This window comes from Trichosurus vulpecula, chromosome 2, assembly GCF_011100635.1.
Source record: "Trichosurus vulpecula isolate mTriVul1 chromosome 2, mTriVul1.pri, whole genome shotgun sequence".
NCBI classification, from domain to species: Eukaryota; Metazoa; Chordata; class Mammalia; order Diprotodontia; family Phalangeridae; genus Trichosurus; species Trichosurus vulpecula.
This window is the reverse complement of record NC_050574.1, coordinates 200,465,674-200,483,683: the sequence shown is the minus strand read 5'-3', so window position 1 is coordinate 200,483,683 and position 18,010 is coordinate 200,465,674. Positions and strand designations below refer to the sequence as shown.

Below are 18,010 nucleotides of genomic sequence, written 5' to 3'. Positions count from 1 at the left end.
TAGTGCATTATTCTCATGATAAGTTGCTGCAATCTTTTTGCTAATATTTTATTTAAAATTTTTGCATCAATATTCATTAGGGAAATTGGTCTGTAATTTTCTTTCTCTGTTTTGACTCTTCCTGGTTTAGGTATTAGTACCATATTTGCATCCTAAAAAGAATTTGGTAGGACTCCTTCTTCACCTATTTTCCCAAATAGTCTATAAAATATAGGAGTTAATTGTTCTTGAATGTTTGATAGAATTCACATGTAAAACCATCTGGCCCTGGATATTTTTTCCTAGAGAGTTCATTGATGGCTTGTTCAATTTCTTTTTCTGAGATGGGGTGATTAAGGTATTTTACTTCCTCTTCTGTTAACCTGGGCAATTTATATTTTTGTAGATATTCATCCATATCCCTAAGGTTGTCAAATTTATGGGCATACAATTGGGCAAAATAATTCCTAATTATTGCTTTAATTTCCTCTTCATTGGAGGTGAATTCACCCTTTTCATTTTTGATACTGGTAATTTGATTTTCTTCTTTCTTTTTTTAAATCAAATTGACCAAAGGTTTATCAATTTTATTGGTTTTTTCATAAAACTAGCTTTTTGTTTTATTTATTAATTCAATAGTTTTATTGGTTTCAATTTTATTAATCTCTCCTTTGATTTTCAGTATTTCTTTTTTTTTTTTTTGTTTTGTTTAGTTGAGTTCTTTACTTCCCAGAAGTGATGGGGAAGAAAGGGGGGGAGGGATGAAGGGTTGGAGAGGAGGGTGGTGGGAAGGAAAAAGATTGAAACAGTAAACCACATACTAATAAGTCTCAGAAGTCAAGTGCTCAAGGTATAAAAAGTCTTGAAGAGTCATCCGCTGGCGCCAGAAAGCTACAAGTTTGTCTTCTGTGTTTTGAGTCCTTGGTGAAAATGCAATTGTTCTTTTGCTGCGTTAAATAAGTATGTACAATGTAGAAAGTCCTTGGCGGAGAAGAGTTATTTCACCAGGGGCCGGGTTTTGTCATCATCACTGCCCTGATGTGCCTTGTATTTTTTCACTTCCGCCATGTACCTGGCCCAAGCATCTCCTTTACTTGTCATAACCTCATCCTCCGTCTTCTGCTTCTTGGCTACTATTCCTGTCTTGAGGGCTAGCTTGTTCCCGCCTCTCCGCTTGCCCACGAAGCTGAGCGCCGCCGGGCCGGGCCCGCTCCTCCTATTCGGCTCACCGCCACCGGCAGGGGCGGCGGCGGCCCCCCGGGGGCGCGGGCGGCTCATCCGGGCTCTGCTGCTTCTGCCGCTGCCACCGCCGCTCCTCCTCCTCCTCCATCTTCCCGATTTTCAGTATTTCTAATTTGGTATTTAATTGGGGATTTTCAATTTGCTCTTTTTCTAGCTTTTTCAGCTGTGTGCCCAGATCATTGATCTCCTTTTTCCCTATTTTATTCATGTAAGCATTTAGAGATTTAAAACTTCCCCTAAGAACTGCTTTTGCTGCATCCCATAAGTTTTGGTATGTTGTCTCATTATTGTCATTCTCTTGAATGAAGTTGTTAATTGTTTCTCTGATTTGTTCTTTGGCCCACTCATTCTTTAGAATTAGATTATTTAGTTTCCAATTAATTTTTAGCTTATTTTTCCATGGTTCTTTGTTACAAATAATTTTTATTGCATTATGATCTGAAAAGGATGCTTTGACTACTTCTGCCTTTCTGCACTGGATTGTGAGGTTTTTATGCCCTAGTACATGGTCAATTTTTGAGTATGTACCATGTACCACTGAGAAAAAAGTATATTCCTTTTTATCCCCATTCAGTTTTCTCCAGAGGTCTATCATATCTGCCTTTTCTAAAATTCTATTTACCTTCTTAACTTCTTTCTTGTTTATTTTGAGTTTAGACTTATCAAGTTCAGAGAGGGGGAGATTGAGGTCCCCCACTAGTATGGTTTTGCTGTCTATTTCTTCCTGTAACTCCCTTACCTTCTCCTCTAAGAATCTGCCTGCTATACCACTTGGTGCATGTATGTTAAATAATGATATTGCTTCATTGTTTATGGTGCCTTTTAGCAGGATGCAGTGTCCTTCCTTATCTCTTTTAATTAGGTCTGTCTTTGCTTTTGCTTTGTCTGAGATTAGGATTGCTACCCCTGCTTTTTTTTACTTTAGCTGAAGCACAATATATTCTACTCCAGCCTTTTACCTTTACCCTGTGTGTATCCCCCCTGTTTCAAATGTGTTTCTTGTAAACAGCATATGATAGGATTATGGTTTTTAATCCATTCTGCTATCCACTTCCATTTTATGGGAGAGTTCATCCCATTCACATTCACAGTTATGATTACTATCTGTGTCTTTTTCTCCATCCTATTTCCCCCGCTGTTTATGCTTTTGTTTATCCCTTTCCCCTTCCACTCCTCAACAGATTTTGCTTTTGAGCACCACCTTCCTCAGTTTGCTCTCCCTCTTGTTTCCCCTCCCTTATCTTACCATTTTCCCCTTGCTACTTCTTCCCTCCCTTCTGACTACCCCCCCTCCTTTTTTCCCGTTTCCCCTCCTACTGCCTGTAGGACAAGTTAGATTTCTATACTTATCAGGGTATGTTATTCCCTTCTTGAACCAGATCCAATGAGAGTAAAGCTCAAATACTGCTCTTCTCCCTCCCTTCTTTCCCTCTACTACAATATGTTTTTGTGCCTCTTCATGTGATGTAATTTACCCTTTCGTACTACCTCCTTACCTCTTCTCCCAGAAACATCCCTTTGTATCTCTTAATTATATTTTTTATCATTATATCAGTTATTTTATACTGATACCCACAGTCTATGAATATCCCTTTTGATTGTCACAACAAGTATACAATTCTCAAGATTGACATATAGAAAACAAAATAATCCTATATCAGGATGTAACTAATTAGCCTTATTGATTGACTAGGGGTTCCCCCCGCCATTTACCTTTTTATGTCTCTCTTGAGTTTTGTATTTGGAGATCAAATTTTCTGTTGAGCTCTGGCCTTTTCATCAGGAAGGTCTGGAATTCCCTTATTTCACTGAATGTCCATCTCCTTGCCTGGAAAATTATGCTCAGTTTTGCTGGGTAGTTGATCTCTCCTAAATTTTTTTCTGCAAACATGTCTCACCCCAACCTTGCATTGGCTTTGCTGCTTCAGAATTTGATTTGAGGCATTATTTTAAAGTTGTTTGAAGGAGAATGTTAGGAGAGCTCATTTACTGCCATCTTGGCCCCACTTCCAGAAGTCATTACCCTATTATGTTGACTCCTACTCCTTTTCTGACTTACCTCAAGCCCTTATTTTGTAAATACAGCTTCCAATTTTGGGGTTTGGTTTGGGAAACTCTTCATTTCCTGATTCTAACCCCTATACTGATTCACTTCAGACTTTTTTGAGCCTCCATTTTTTGTTCATGGAACTGTCCTAGGTGCTATAAAGGATAATTAAGATGTATTATGTGATGTCTGCCCTTTAGGAGTTTACAATTTAGCTGTGGAAACAATAAATATATGTACCCAAGAATTAAGTAGCAATTCAAGGCAGCATATGATTATTTTCTTAATAGATCATGTAGATAAAAAGTGCTATATCACTTCAGGCGATAATGATCAGGAAAGAAAGAGATAAGATTTGAGGTTAGTCTTGAAGGATGAGTTTAAATTTAATATTTAGCATAGAAAGGGAAAGACATTCCAGGCTTAGGCAACAGCATGGATAAAGACTCAGAACTAGGAATAAGCACACAGTATTTAGGGACAGTGAGAATATCTGGCTGAAACCTCAGGTTTGTGTTGAGGAATGATAAGGTGAAAAGATAGATTGAGGCCAGATTGTAGAGGGGACCTTACATGCCAGGTTGAGTAGCATATTCTATCCTGTAGGTATTGGGATATAAATGGAAGTTTTGGAGTAGGAGAATAATGTAGAGGAAGCATACTAATTTAGAAAGATCAAGTTAGCAGTACTGTGTAACATATATTTCAGTAGCAGACTGGTAGCAGAAAGATTAGTCAGGAAACAAGGGGGTTTTTACTAGGATTGATGTAAGGAAAGGAAAGAATGAATGAAAAAATTTCAAAGACCATTCAAAGGAAGAATCAGTTGGATTTCATGCTTGATATAGCAATGAAAGAAAAGAGGTGAAAGACAATGCCACAATTTTAAATCCGGATGACTGGGATAATGACAGAGTTAGGAGAAATTGGATGAGGGAGATAGGTTGAAGGGTTGGAAATTTAGGACTGAAGCTCTGGTAAGAATTTAAGACTAAAGATCTAAACCTATAAACCATCACCACCGAAATGATTGCTGAAGTCTTAAGAGAAAATGTGTTTACTTAAAGAAAATATATAAAAAGGAAAACCCAGAAAGTCAAGAACTTTTACTTGCAGGACATGCAGAAGTAGAGTCTAGATGAATAAAAAAGAGGAATTAAGAAGAGAGAAGGAGCGAGAGGAGGAAAACCAGGAAAATACAGAATCATGGAAACCAAGAGATGTTAAAGAAAGGGTCAAATGACAAGAGAAATTAAAGAGAACAAAGATGGAGAAAACCTCTCTGACTTTGGCAAGATAATCATTGGAGACCTCCAAGAGCACAGTTTTAGTAGAAAGAGAGGAAATATAATGATAGGGATTTAAGAAAAGAATAGATAGTGAAGAAATGGAACCAATTGATAAACATTGGTTGGAGAAGTTTAGCAAGGTCAGCTATATAAGATACTAATACTATCCTTGCCCTCAATGAAATTAAAATCAAGTTGAAGAAAAGTAATAATATATATGAAACAACAGTATATGATTGTTAAATTGTATACTCTAGACCCTTGGTGCTAAGAAAGTCAAAGAAGGGGGAGGTATTCAGAGAACTTTTTTGCTAGATGAAGGGAGGAGGAATTTTAATTTAGACCAATACCTTTAGTGAAAGCATGGCTGCAAATGGGCCTCTCCTTTCTATAGTTCAGTGGCAAAGTCAGCCTAAGTGAAAGGGAGACATTGTAAGGTGGTGGAAGATAAGGTTAGATAAACAGAATGGGGCCTGATTGTTGAGGGCCCTAAAATGTAGGTAGAAGGCTTTGCCTTGATGTGGTAAAATAGGAAGCAATGGAAGGGTTTTTAATGAAGGACAGACATCAAAATTGATGATTAAAGATAAGTTAGGTACAGCCACTATAGGCATAGGGGAGGGTTCAGTGGCCAGTATCAGTAATCCCATTTAGAAAACTGTTAGAATATTGTCTAGGATATGCATAGAATCTGCAGTTTCAGGCATTTGGAGAACTCATTTCTTCAAGAGAGACTGCAGCTCATGTATGATTTTGTGATTATGTCCTTGGGAGATATTTGTAGCACATGGAAGTAACAAGACTTGCCCAGGAAGAAACACTTGGTAAGTGCCAGAATTGCAATTTCAATCTGAAGTCTTCCTGACTCCAAGACAGCAATCTAGCCTTTAGTCCACAATGCTTCTAAAGTACAGTAATACAGGAAGACAATCCATTTAATATTATGCATACCACCACTTTGTATAATGCCATTTATTTTGGTTCTCTCTCAACAGATTAAAATGTATAAAGATAAGCTTCTTAAATTTTTAGTCAGATAATCATATTGTCATAAAAAGCCCTTACCTGTAATCATAAGCTTAAAAAGACTAGATTGAGTCTTATAAAAGAATTTGCTAAGGGTGAAGCCAAGATGGTGGAGTATAGGAAGCACTATAACTGAGTTTTCCCAACATTCTTCTCCAAACAACTTTAAAATAAAGCCTCAAATAAAATTATGGAGAGGCATAGCCAACAAAAAGTCAGGGTGAGACCTTTTTCCATCTGGCCTAAGAAAATTGAGGAGGTTAGAAGGAGAGGTCTGTGACACTGGGTAGAGGCTCAACCTGAGTACGCATTGCTGCAATATTAAGTGTGGACCTTGGAGATGTCTGTGACAGCAGCAGAAACATTGGGTGCTCTCAATCTAGATACACTAAGGGGATTGAAAAACTGATCAGAAAGAGATTACAAGGGATACCTGTGCTAGCACTGGGTGCAGAACCTATTTGGCAACTTCACTGCCCATATTCAGTTTTGGGCCACAGTTCCAGGGCAGAGAGGAGCACTTGAAATAACAAGGGAGCAGGGATCCTGGTCACATTTCTGAAGCAGAGAGGAGTGCTAGCATTTGTGGCTGCAAAGGAGCAAGGACCCTTCTAGGGTAAGAACTGGAGTTCAAACCAGCAGAGCAACCTTTCCCTGGATCATACCTCCTTGGAAGCACCAAAAACACACAAACCCCCAGAACTACCTGTGAAAACAACATGATGAAAAAGACTAAAGATTGGAACAGTGCTCCCCACAGTTCAGTCAAGAAATAGGCTGGAAAATGGGTAAAAAACAACAAAATTATCTGACCATGAAAAGCTATTATGGTGACTGGAAAAATCAAGACAAACTCAAAAGAAGACAATGACATGAAAACAGCTGCAAGCAAAAGCTCAGTGAAAAATGCTAATTGGACACAAGCCCAAAAAGAATTCCTGGAAGAGTAAAAGTGCTAAAATGATTTTAAAAATAAAATAAAAATGATAGAGGAAAAATTGGGAAAAGAAATGAGAATGATGCAAGAAAATTATGCAAAGAGAATTAATAGCTTGTTAAAAGAGACAAGAAAAACATTGAAGAAAATAACATCCTAAAAAGCTCAATTGGCCAAATGGTACAAAAAGTACAGACTATTACTGAAGAAAATAGTTCCTGAAAAATTAGAATTGGGTGAGTGGAAGCTAACAATTCCATGAGACACCAAGAAACAATTTAAAAAGTCAAAAGAATGAAAATATAGAAGAAAATATGAAATATCTTATTGGAAAAACAACTGACCTGGAAAATTGATTGAGGAGATATAACTTAACAATTATTGAATTGCTTAAAAGCCATGATCAAAAAAGAATCTACATATCACATTTCAATAAATTATAAAGGAAAATTGCCTTAATATCTTAGAAACAGAAGGCAAAAAAGAAATTGAAAGAATCCATCAATCACCTACTAAAATAGAACCTAAAATGAAAACTCCTGGGAATATTATAGTCAAATTCCAGAATTCCCAGGTCAAAGAAGAAAGCTTAAAGTAGCCAGAAAGAAACTATTCAGATATTGTGGAGCCACAGTCAGGAAGATTTAGCAGCTATTATGTTAAAGAAGCAGAGAGCTTGGAATATGATTTTCTGGAAGCCAAAGAAGTTAGAATTACAACTAAGAATAGTCTACATAGCAAAACTGAGTAAAATCCTTCAGGGGAAAAATGAATATTTAATGAAATAGAGGCCTTTCAAGTATTCCTGATGAAAAAACCAGTTGAATAAGAAATCTGACATTGAAATACAATTGTCAAGAGAAACATAAAAAGGTAAACATGAAAGAGAAATCATATGTTTAGAGTCCTGTATGGGAAGATGATACATGCAACTCCTAAGAGCTTTATTGGAAAAATTAGAAGGGATATATCTATGCAGACAGATGGCATGGGTGCAAGTTGATTATGTTGGGATAATCTAAAAAAAATGGAGAGATTAGAAAGATGGATTCACTAAGAGAAGAGGTAAGAAGAGAAAGAATAGGGAAAAATCATCTCACATAAAAGAGGTGCACAAGGGAGATCTTTTGAAGTGCAAGTGGTGGGCAACTCTTGAACCTCACTCTTATCTGAACTGGATCAAAGAGGGAGGAATATCTATCTATCTACTTATCTATCTACATATCTATCTGTAGATATAGTTACAAACTCAACTGGATATAAAAATCAATCTTACCCAACAGGGAAGTAGGAGGGGAAGGTGATAAAATAACGGAGGAATAATAAGAGAGAGAATAAATTAAGGGAATCAGTGGTCAGAAGAAAACATTCTTTTGAAGAGGGATAGGGTAAAAAAGAGATAGAAGGATAAACAGAATAAAATGGAATGGGGGGGAATACACAGTAATCATAACTATTAATGTGAATGAGATTACTCACCCAGGAAATGTAAGTGGATAGCAGGATACATAAGAAACCAAAATCCAACAATATGTTGTTTTTAAGAAACGCTCTTGAAACAGAGATACACACAGAGTTAATATAAGAGGCTAGACATAAATCTATTATGCTTCAATTGAAATAAAAAAAGGCAGGGGTAACAATCATGATCTCAGACAAAGCAAAAGCAAAGGTAGACCTCAATAAAATAGATAATCAGGGAAATTACATTTTACAAAAAGGTACCACAGACATTGAAATAATAATAACATTAATAATAATACTTTCAGACAAATAAAGACAGAACTAAACAATTGGAGAAATATTAATTGCTCATGGGTAGGCCAAGCCAATATAGTAAAAATAACAATTCTACCTAAATTAATTTACTTTTAAGTGCCATACCAAACTACAAAAGAATTATTTTATAGAAATAGAAAAATAACAAAATTCATCTTGAAAAACAAAAGGTCTGGAATATCAAGGGAATCAATGAAAAAAAGTGAAGAAAGGTGGCCGAGCAGTACCAGATTTCAAACTATATTACAAAGTGATAATCATCAAAACAGTTTGGTACTGGCTAAGAAATAGAATCTAAGCCTTTGGGGCAAGAACTCACCATTTGATAAAAATTGCTGTGACAAATAGAGAGCAGTTTGGTAGAAACCAGGCACAGATAAACATCTCACACTATATATCAAAATAAGGTCAAAATGGCTACACAATTTAGACATAAAGGATGATATCATAAGAAAATTAAGGGAACATGGAAAATTTTACCTGTCAGATTAATGAATAAGGGAAGAGTTTATGACCAAACAAGAGATAAGAAGGATCATGGGAAGTAAAATGGGTAATTTTGATTGCATAAAATTAAAAAGTTTTTGCACAAACAAAACCAATGTAGCCAAAATTGGAAGGAAAGCAAGAAACTGGGAAAAATTTTGTAGCAAGTTTTTCTGATAAAGCCTTTATTTCTCAAATATATAGGTAACTGAGCCAGATCTATAAAAATAAGTTCAATTTCCCAATTTATGACTAGTCAGATGATATGAACAGATAATTTCCAGGAGAAGAAATGAAAACTCTTTATAGTCATATGAAAAAAAGCTCTAACTCACAATTGATTAGTGAAATGCAAATTAAAACAACTCTGAGGTACCACTTCACCCTATCAGATTGGCTATTATGAAAGAAAAGGAAAATTATAAATGTTAGAGGGGATATGGAAAAATTGGGATGGAGAACAATTTGGAATTATTCCCAAAGGGCTGTAAAACTCTGCATATCTTTTGCCCCAGCAATACCACTACCAGTTCTCTCCTATGGAGATCAAAGGAAAGGGAAAAGGGCCTATTTGTACAAAGATGTTTACAGCAATTCTTTTTGTGGTGGCAAAGAATTAAAAATTGAGGGGATGCCCATCAATTGAGTAATGGCTGAACAAGTTGTGGTGTATAATTGTTATGGAATACTATTGTGCTATAAAAAATGAAAAGCAGGATGATTTCAGAAAAACCTGGGAAGGCTTTTATGAATTGATGCAAAGTGAAGAGAGCAGAACCAGAAGAACATTTTTACACAATAATACCAATATTGTAAAGATGATCAGCTGTGAAAGACTTGGCTACTCTGATTAATTCAATAATCCAATATAATTCCAAAAGATTCATGATGAAAAATGCTATTTACTTCCACAGAGAGAAATGATGAACTCTAAGTACAGATTGAAGCATACTTTTAAATTTTCTTTATGTTTCTTGCTTTTTTTGCAACATAGCTAATATGGAAATATGTTTTGCATGACTTCACGTGTATAACTGATATTGTATTGCTCATCTTCTCAGTGGGTGGGGGAGGAGCTGGAAGGTTGGAGAGAATTTGGAACTCAAAATTTTAAGAAATGAATGTTAAAAATAAATTAAAAAACAACAGATTAATGCAAGTAGATTGTATAAGGGAACCTTAGTCCTTTTTGTGTATGATTTCTGGGAAGTGGAGGAGGGAAGTGAGCCTCAGGAACACAGTTGCCAATGTAAACTTGAATTATTATTATTACTAATAGTAGAATTTCCCAGCATTTTTATAGCACTTTAAGGTTTTCAAAAAATTTTACATATATTATTTCCTTTGATCCTCACAACTCTGAGAGGTGGGTGATATTACTATCCTTACTTTATAGGTGAGGAAACTGAGGCAAACAGAGTTTAAGTGACATGCCCAGGATCACACAACCAGTAAGTATCTAAGGCTGGGTTTGAACTGAGACTTTCCTGACTTACAGGCCAGCACTCAGTCCATTGTAACACCTAGATGCCTAGAAATAGTCTAGTTTGGTACCATGATTCACATTCAACTGCTTCCAAACAAATGTACCTTCAGTTCCTTCCTACTGCTCATGTTGAAACATAGGCTACATTTAGTGCTGGAAGGGACCTAGGACCTAGGTGACCATCTCCTTGAAAATAAGTGCCTCCACTTTCTCTCCTCTCACTCTCTTTTTAACACCTAAGAGTCTAGTGTCTGACTTCATCGTTCCACCAAAACTTCTTTCCCCAAAATTACTAATGACCTCTTAGTTGCCAAATTCAATGGCCTTTTTCTCAACCCAAATTCTTCTTGATCTCTCTGCAGGCTTTGACGTTGTTGATCACTCTTTCCTCCCAATACTCTCTGCTCTCTAGGTTTTCAGGACACTGTTCTCCATTATTTCACCTACTTATTTGCATACTCCTCTGTCTGCCTTTGCTGGATCCTCATACAGATCACTACCTCTAACTATAGGTATCCCTCAGGGTTCTGTCCTGGGTCCTCTTCTCTTCTTCCTCTGCAATACTTCACTGATGATCTCATAAACTGCCATGAATTTAATTACCATCTCTATGCTGATGATTCTTATATCTACTGACCTCCAACCTTGCATCTCCATCTGCCTTTCAGACATCTTTAATGGGATGTCCAATAAATATCTTAAACGCATTATGTCCAAAGCGAAACTCATTATCTTTCCCCCTAATTCCTCCCCACTCCCCAACTTCTCTATTACTGTAGAGGGCAACACCATCTTCTTAGTCCCTCAGGTTTGCAATGTAGGAGTCATCCTGGACTCCTCTCACCCCCTATATCCAATCTTTTGCCAAGGCCTGTTGATTTCCCCTTTGCAGCCTCTCTCAAATATGACCCCTTTTCTCCATGGACATTGCCACCACTTTAATGCAGGCCCTCATCACCTTGTATCTGGACTATCAAAATAGCCTGCTGGTGTGTCTTCCTGCCTTGAGTCTTTCGCTACCCCAACAACCATCCTCCATTCAGCTACTAAAGTGATTTCCCACAGTGCAAATCTGATGTGATGATGTCCCCCCTACCACACTCAATAAACTCCAGTGGCTCCCTGTTGCTTACAAGATCAAATATAAAATATTTTGGCACTCAAACCCCTTCATAATCTAGCCTCCTTCTACCTTTCTGGTCCTCTTATACCTTATTCCTCAACATGTACTCTTCGATCTGGTGACACTAGCCTGGCTGTTCCATGAAAGACACTCCCTCTCAGGTTTGAGCATTCTCTCTGGTTGTCTCCCATGTTTGAGATGTTCTCCCTCCTCTGCTTTGACCATTGACCTGCCTGCCTTCCTTTAAGCCCCAACTAAAATCCTACCTTCTATAAAAAACCTTCCCCAGCCCTTCCTAGTTCTAGTGCTTTCTCTCTGTAAATTATTTCCTGTTTATCCTGTACATGGCTTGCACTGTATATATTTGTTTGCATGTTATCTCCTCCTAGGTTGTAAGCAACTTGAAGGCAGAACTATCCTTTGCCTCTTTTTCTATTCCTGGCACTTAGCACAGCGTCTGGCATATAGTTGGTGCTTAATAAATGCTAATTTTTGATTGATTTTTACCATAGCCATTTCTCCTCTTCTTCAAGGATATATTCACACATTTGTACTTTTTTCTGCATGCTGTTTTTCTTCTCTCTAGCAAATGTTTGAGCAAAGGTATATCCTACTCCACTTGCCTGCAGTGCCTTCATTTCTATTTTGCTTTGCCAATGTAGAAAAGGAGGATGGGGGTAGATGACAAGCATTTATTAAGTGCCTACTATGTGCAAACACTTTACAAATATCTCATTTACTCTAGGTGTAGCTGTTACTATGTGGTGATGACTGAGGTGTCTGTTCACTGGAGTATAGGGTTTCTTGCCTCTCTAGTGATGCTGACAGGCTGGTATTGAACCAACAAGGAGGAAGTGATCTATGTTTACTTTTATAGTAAGGGTTCCTGGGTAAGGCAGATCTGGGATGCAGATGTAAAATCAATTGAAGAATTACATCTGGCTTTGAAAGTAGAGAGCTAAAACTGGAGAGACATGTGATCTTGATACCAGTTTTGTCTTGACTCAGTTGAAATACTCATGTAATGATAAAAAAATTCAGACTTTTCCCCTCTCTCCCCCTCATTCAAAGATTCTAGCAGCAATGTATATGTGCTCAGAAGGCCATGCCTAATTTTCAAAATAAGCACAAATCAGTGCAATTGCAAAGTCTATGAGATGAATGCTGTCACAGATCTTTTTGTAGAATTCAGCTGGCCGTATTTTATCCATAGACAGCACATGGTCTTAGCCAAACAAGCATGAAGTTATTTCTTTGACACAAATGAGAGTCATTCATCTTTCCATATGAGTGAGTTTTAATGAACCACTGCCAGCAGCTGACCTTTCACTCAAAAATCCTGACTCCTATCTTGAAAGAGTTAAAAAAAAAACTTCCACATCTACTGTCATACTCCCAGGTGTTCACCTAGTACATGTTGTAAGATTGCTCATTTTACTTCCAAAATAGTCACCCACCCTGAGCTGAGAGTATATCAGTAGACTGAAAACAAACAGCTGTTTCAATTAATGAGTTCCAAGAGGGGCAATATGCTCTGTTGGGGTGGGAGGAGGGAGCGGGTATCTGCTCCACTAATTTCACTAGGACAAAAGCAAAGGTTTATAGATGAGATTCACTGTTTCTTAGAGGATTACCTTTCTTCCTTCTAACTGAAAGGCTACTGAAGATTTTTTTGTTGTTTTTACTGTTGGGTGATGTTTTCTTTTAAAATATTTACATTTGAGTAGTTGCTGTGATCTAGTTGGGTGAAAATAACATATTTGAGCAAATTAACCTAGATCATAGGACCTTCCATTCAGAATGAACAGGGAAAATTATTTAGACCAATTCCATCATCTAACAGATGAGACAATGGAAGAACAGAGAACTGAAGTAATTGGCGGAAGGTCATATAGGTAGGAAGCATCATAGGTAGGATTTGAATCCAAGTCCTTAGACTCCAGAGTCTGTGCTTTCTCTATTGTTCCATGCTGTAGAAAGTGACAGAGTAAGGATGCAAATGCAGGTCCTCTGATTAAAAGAGGAATTATATAAGATTATAGACCTAGAGCTGAAAAGGACTTCAGTCCAGCACTCTCATTTTATAAATGGGGAAACTGGTCTGGAGAGGTTAACTTGTCCAAGTTCACTTTGCTAGTGTCTGAGACAGGATTCAAATCCAGGTTTGTCATTCTCTCCACTCCAACCACTGAATTGGTTAAATCTTAGGAAGAGAAAAGGGAATAATATGCAAATTCCAGTAATTTCCAAGGTCATTAAAACAAGTAGAGAACAAATCAATTTGTACAAATCATAAACAGGTGCCTGCCATTTTTTCAAACTATTGAAGTTTATCAAGAATCACCCTATCTGTGGCCAATATTCATTCTTCCACACATCCTTTCATTGATTGTTTTTGTGTGTCAACCTTAGGTGAAACACTGTGTGGTGAGTGATATAAAGATGGATATGATGTGCCGTGTAAAATTTATTATGTGGTTGAATAGAAAAGCAAGTTATATATGATATAGACCTGCAGTTTCATATCCCATTTTCTCTTTCTATTCTACTATGTATGTAGAAGGGTCCATTTTATTTCGCATTTGTGAAGTTTAGAATAAAAAAAGTATCTAAAAATCCAAAAATCCTCTTTCTGGATCATAAACTCCTTGAAGTCATCCAGCATGACTTGATAACATACATGAATAATTTTAACACAAGACAGTGTATGATAAATACCACTAGAGAGATAGAGCACTGTTAGGGTTCTGAGGAGGAAGAGAATAATTCCAATTATACTTTCTCTATATAAAAACAGAAATCTTGATCAAAACAGCATAAATATTAGACAATGTCTAATCAGTAACATTTACATAACAAATTTAAGCCATGATGCAATATACCTCAATTTTAGTAGCAATAACAAATGTTAGTAACAAAGAGAACAAAGAATCAGTAAAATACCTTTTCAGTTGGCTTCAATTGTTTTCAATCACTGCTTAATGCCATTGTGATTTTCCTTTTACTTCAAGGTAAAAAAAAACATTGTGCTGTGAAGATCCAGAGAAACAAAAACTTTGACTGCTGTGAATTCTATCAGAATTTGGCTAACGGGTAGCTGGAAGAGATTCTTCCCTATTTGAACATCTTCTCTGTCCACCTGAAGGGGACATTCTAGCAGAGCGTTAATTAGCCAATAGAGGATGGGGTATCCAAATGTCAGCCAAGTCATGTAAGTGTTCCTCTCTTTTAGTGAGAGCAGGCAAACCTCTCACTGTGATCCACAAGCTATGTGGCTTCTTTTATAGTAAAGGCTAATGCACTTATAATTGTGATAAAACTTTGTGAGACAATGCCATGTAGCATGTAAGTCTTCTTAGCCTGTGTGTGTGTAGTGGGCCGGATGGAGGAGAGGGCTGAGGGGGGGGGGAGTGTTTGTGAGTCCCTCTGAGGTAAGAGCAGCTTTCATGCCATTATGTATACCCCAGACCTGGGTCTTACTGATAGGGTACCCCAAAGCTATTTTTCTCCCTTGGGAGCACTGGAGCAATTGGATTTTGACTTATCAGTTCCTGGATTTCAAGAGGGCTCCCTGAGTTTCTGGGTTGCGTAGTCCTTAAACTAACAGTATTTGGGGTCAGCATGACATAGTAGGTGATGGACTTGCAATCAGGAAAACCAGGGCTTGAAATGTTAGATACTTATGAGATCTTTTAAAATTAAAAAAATTCAGTCAACAAAGATTTTTCATCCCTTTCACCTCTTTCCCATTAAAAAAGAAAAACAAAAATGCATGGAAAGAAAAGGCTTACATTGTCTATGTTCAAAACTGGGTGCCTCATTCTGCATTCTGCCGTTATATCTCTTGTCAGGAAGTAGGCAGCGTGCTTTATTTCAGGTCCTCTGCAACAAAGGTTTGGCATTCCACTGACCAGAGTTTTTCAAAGTTGTTTGTCTTTATGATGTTGTTATTGTATAAATTGTTCTGGTTCTACTAGTTTTACTCTGCAACAATTTACATAGTTCTTTCCAGGTTTCTCCACTATAGTCCATTTCATGATTTCTTATGGCACAATAATTCGCGTCACATATATTCATCTACATTACATTCATATACCATAATTTATTCTTCCATTCATCAGTTGATGGACACGCCCTTAGTTTCTAGTTCTTTGCCATCACAAAAAAGAGTTGATTTAATATTTTTGTATGCACGAGTCATTTTTCTCTCTTTGATCTTTTTGGGGCCATAGGGCTCATAGTGGTATTGCTGGATCAAAAAGTATGGCCAGTTTAGTGACTTTTTTGTCATAGTTCCAGTTTACTTTCTGAAATAGCTGTATAAATTCACAGTGCCACAAGTGGTGCATGAATGTTCTTGCTTTCCAGAAGTCTTCCCTCCCCCAACATTTGTCATTTTCCTTTAGTTGTCAGCTTTGCCAAACTAATGGGTGTGAGGTAGAACTCCAGTAATTTTCATTTCTCTAATCATTAGTGATTCAGTATATTTTTTCCATATGGCTATAGATAACTTGGATTTTTTTCCTTTGAAAACTGCCTATTGATATCCTTTGACCATTTTATCAATTGAGAAATGACTTTTATTCTTCTTAACAACAACAAAACAATAGCTAGTATTTATATAGTGTTTTAAGATTTTCAGAATGCTTTACAAATATTACCTCATTTGATCTTCACAAAAACCCTCAGAGGTAGGTACTATTATTATCCCCACTTTACAGATGAAGAAACTGAGGTAGATGGATGTCACACAGAATCACACAGTGTCTGAGTCAGGATTTGAACTCAGGTCTTCCTGACTCTGGACCTAGCATTACATTGTAACAATCTTGCTCCCTGTATTTGAATAATTTCCACATATATATATGTATGTATATATATATATATGTATATGTATATATGTCAAAAATGAGACTTTCATCAGAGAAATTTGTGCAAAGATTTTTTCCTGCTGTTAACTCTTTTCCTTCTAATTTAACTTCATTGGTTTTGTTTATACAGAAACTTTCACATTTTATATTTCTAAAATATTCCCTTTTAAGTTTTCAGACCCTCTCTATCCCTTCTTTGTCAATGAATGCTTCCCCTAATTGTGGATTTGAAAGGTAATTTCTTCCTTGTTTCCCTAATTTATTTATGTGATATTTAAGTCATGTATCCATGTGGAGTTTATCTTGATATGTGGTATGCTATATGATCTAAACTTAATTTCTACCAGACTACCTTCCAGTTTTACCAACATTTTTTATTGAATAGTGTGTCCCCAGTAGCTGATTCTTGGGTTTATGGAATATTGGGCTACTAGTTTTGTTTGTTTCCATATGTTATATGCTTAATTTATTCCACTGTTTTTACCCCTTTAATTTTTTCCCCATTAGGTCATTTTTATTAACAGCCCAGTAAAAGAACACATATAGTTTCATTTTTCTTTCTTTCTTTACACCTGAAATTGGTGGCTAAGATTTTAAAGTTCTAGCAAAAAATATTATCTATCATAGAATGCTAATTTTATTGGGATGATGGTTTGGGAAAATATCAAAGGACTGAGAGTTTTAAATTATAAATGGCAGTGAAGATAAAGGGCAAGCTATGACTTTCCTCTTAATCTCATTCCACTAAGTACAGTCCATTTGGGTTGGCATGTGGTGCACACTGGAACTCCAGAGACCACTGCTCAGCTTGTGGCAGGAGCTGTAGTTTCTTTTGTGGTTTTCTTTAGGTGGTGGTAGTTTAGTAGAATTTTCATCAGAAAGTTCAACTGAAGGATTTGGGGCTGTGGTCTCTCCATCTGAACCCCACACAGGCAGGCTGTGCCATAGAAGATGATTATCTTCTCTGGGTTAATTTTGAAAGTGTTCAGGTTGCAACATTCCCTGATAATGCATCTTATTATCAAGATCATATTTCTTGAGCTTTTGATTCAATTATATTGTTGTCTACTATTTTCATTGCTTTTGAGTAAACAGCCAACTCCAGCATGGCACCAGTGATCATTGGTTTGGGTTTCTTTCCTTCTTTATCAAGGGTGACTGCTGAGGATAAGGGTCTGTTATTCCCTAATCACTCTTGGAGCACCTTCAGCAATGACCCAGGCCTTTTGGGTGAATCACTGTTTGAGGGCCTGTGCTTATATCTTCCCTGATTTCACTTTCACACATAAAGCTGCTTCTTGGAGCAGTCTTCTCACTTTTTGGAATTTTGAGGTAGAAGTAGCCATAACATCACCGTGGGGCAGAACCAACTCTTAACTGCTCTACTTTTAACAAATACAGTTGTTCTGATGATCACTGCTTTGTAGAATAGTTTAAGATCTGGTTCTGCTAGGCCCTCTTCCTTCCTACCAGTTTTGAATATTTCCTTTGAGATGCTTGACCTTTTGTTCCTCCAGATGAATTGTTATATTTTTTCCTAACTCTATAAAGTAAACTTTAGGCAATTTGGGTGTTATGGCTTTGTATAAGTAAAATAATTTAGGCAGTCAGTGCTATGTTCATTTAGACACTTTATTGTTATTTTTATTATTTTGATCTTACCAATGAACAATTGATATTTCTTCGACATTTAGGTCTATGTTTTTGTATTTTGTAGTTGTAATCCTAGAGTTCATGTATATGTG

At 36.8% G+C, this 18,010-nt stretch overlaps 2 pseudogenes; both read right to left on the bottom strand.

The window, feature by feature from the left end:
• Window positions 1–740: 740 nt before the first annotated feature.
• Window positions 741–1,309, bottom strand: LOC118840173 (annotated as a pseudogene).
• Window positions 1,310–17,068: 15,759 nt separating this feature from the next.
• LOC118836892 lies at window positions 17,069–17,552 on the bottom strand (annotated as a pseudogene).
• Window positions 17,553–18,010: the final 458 nt, after the last annotated feature.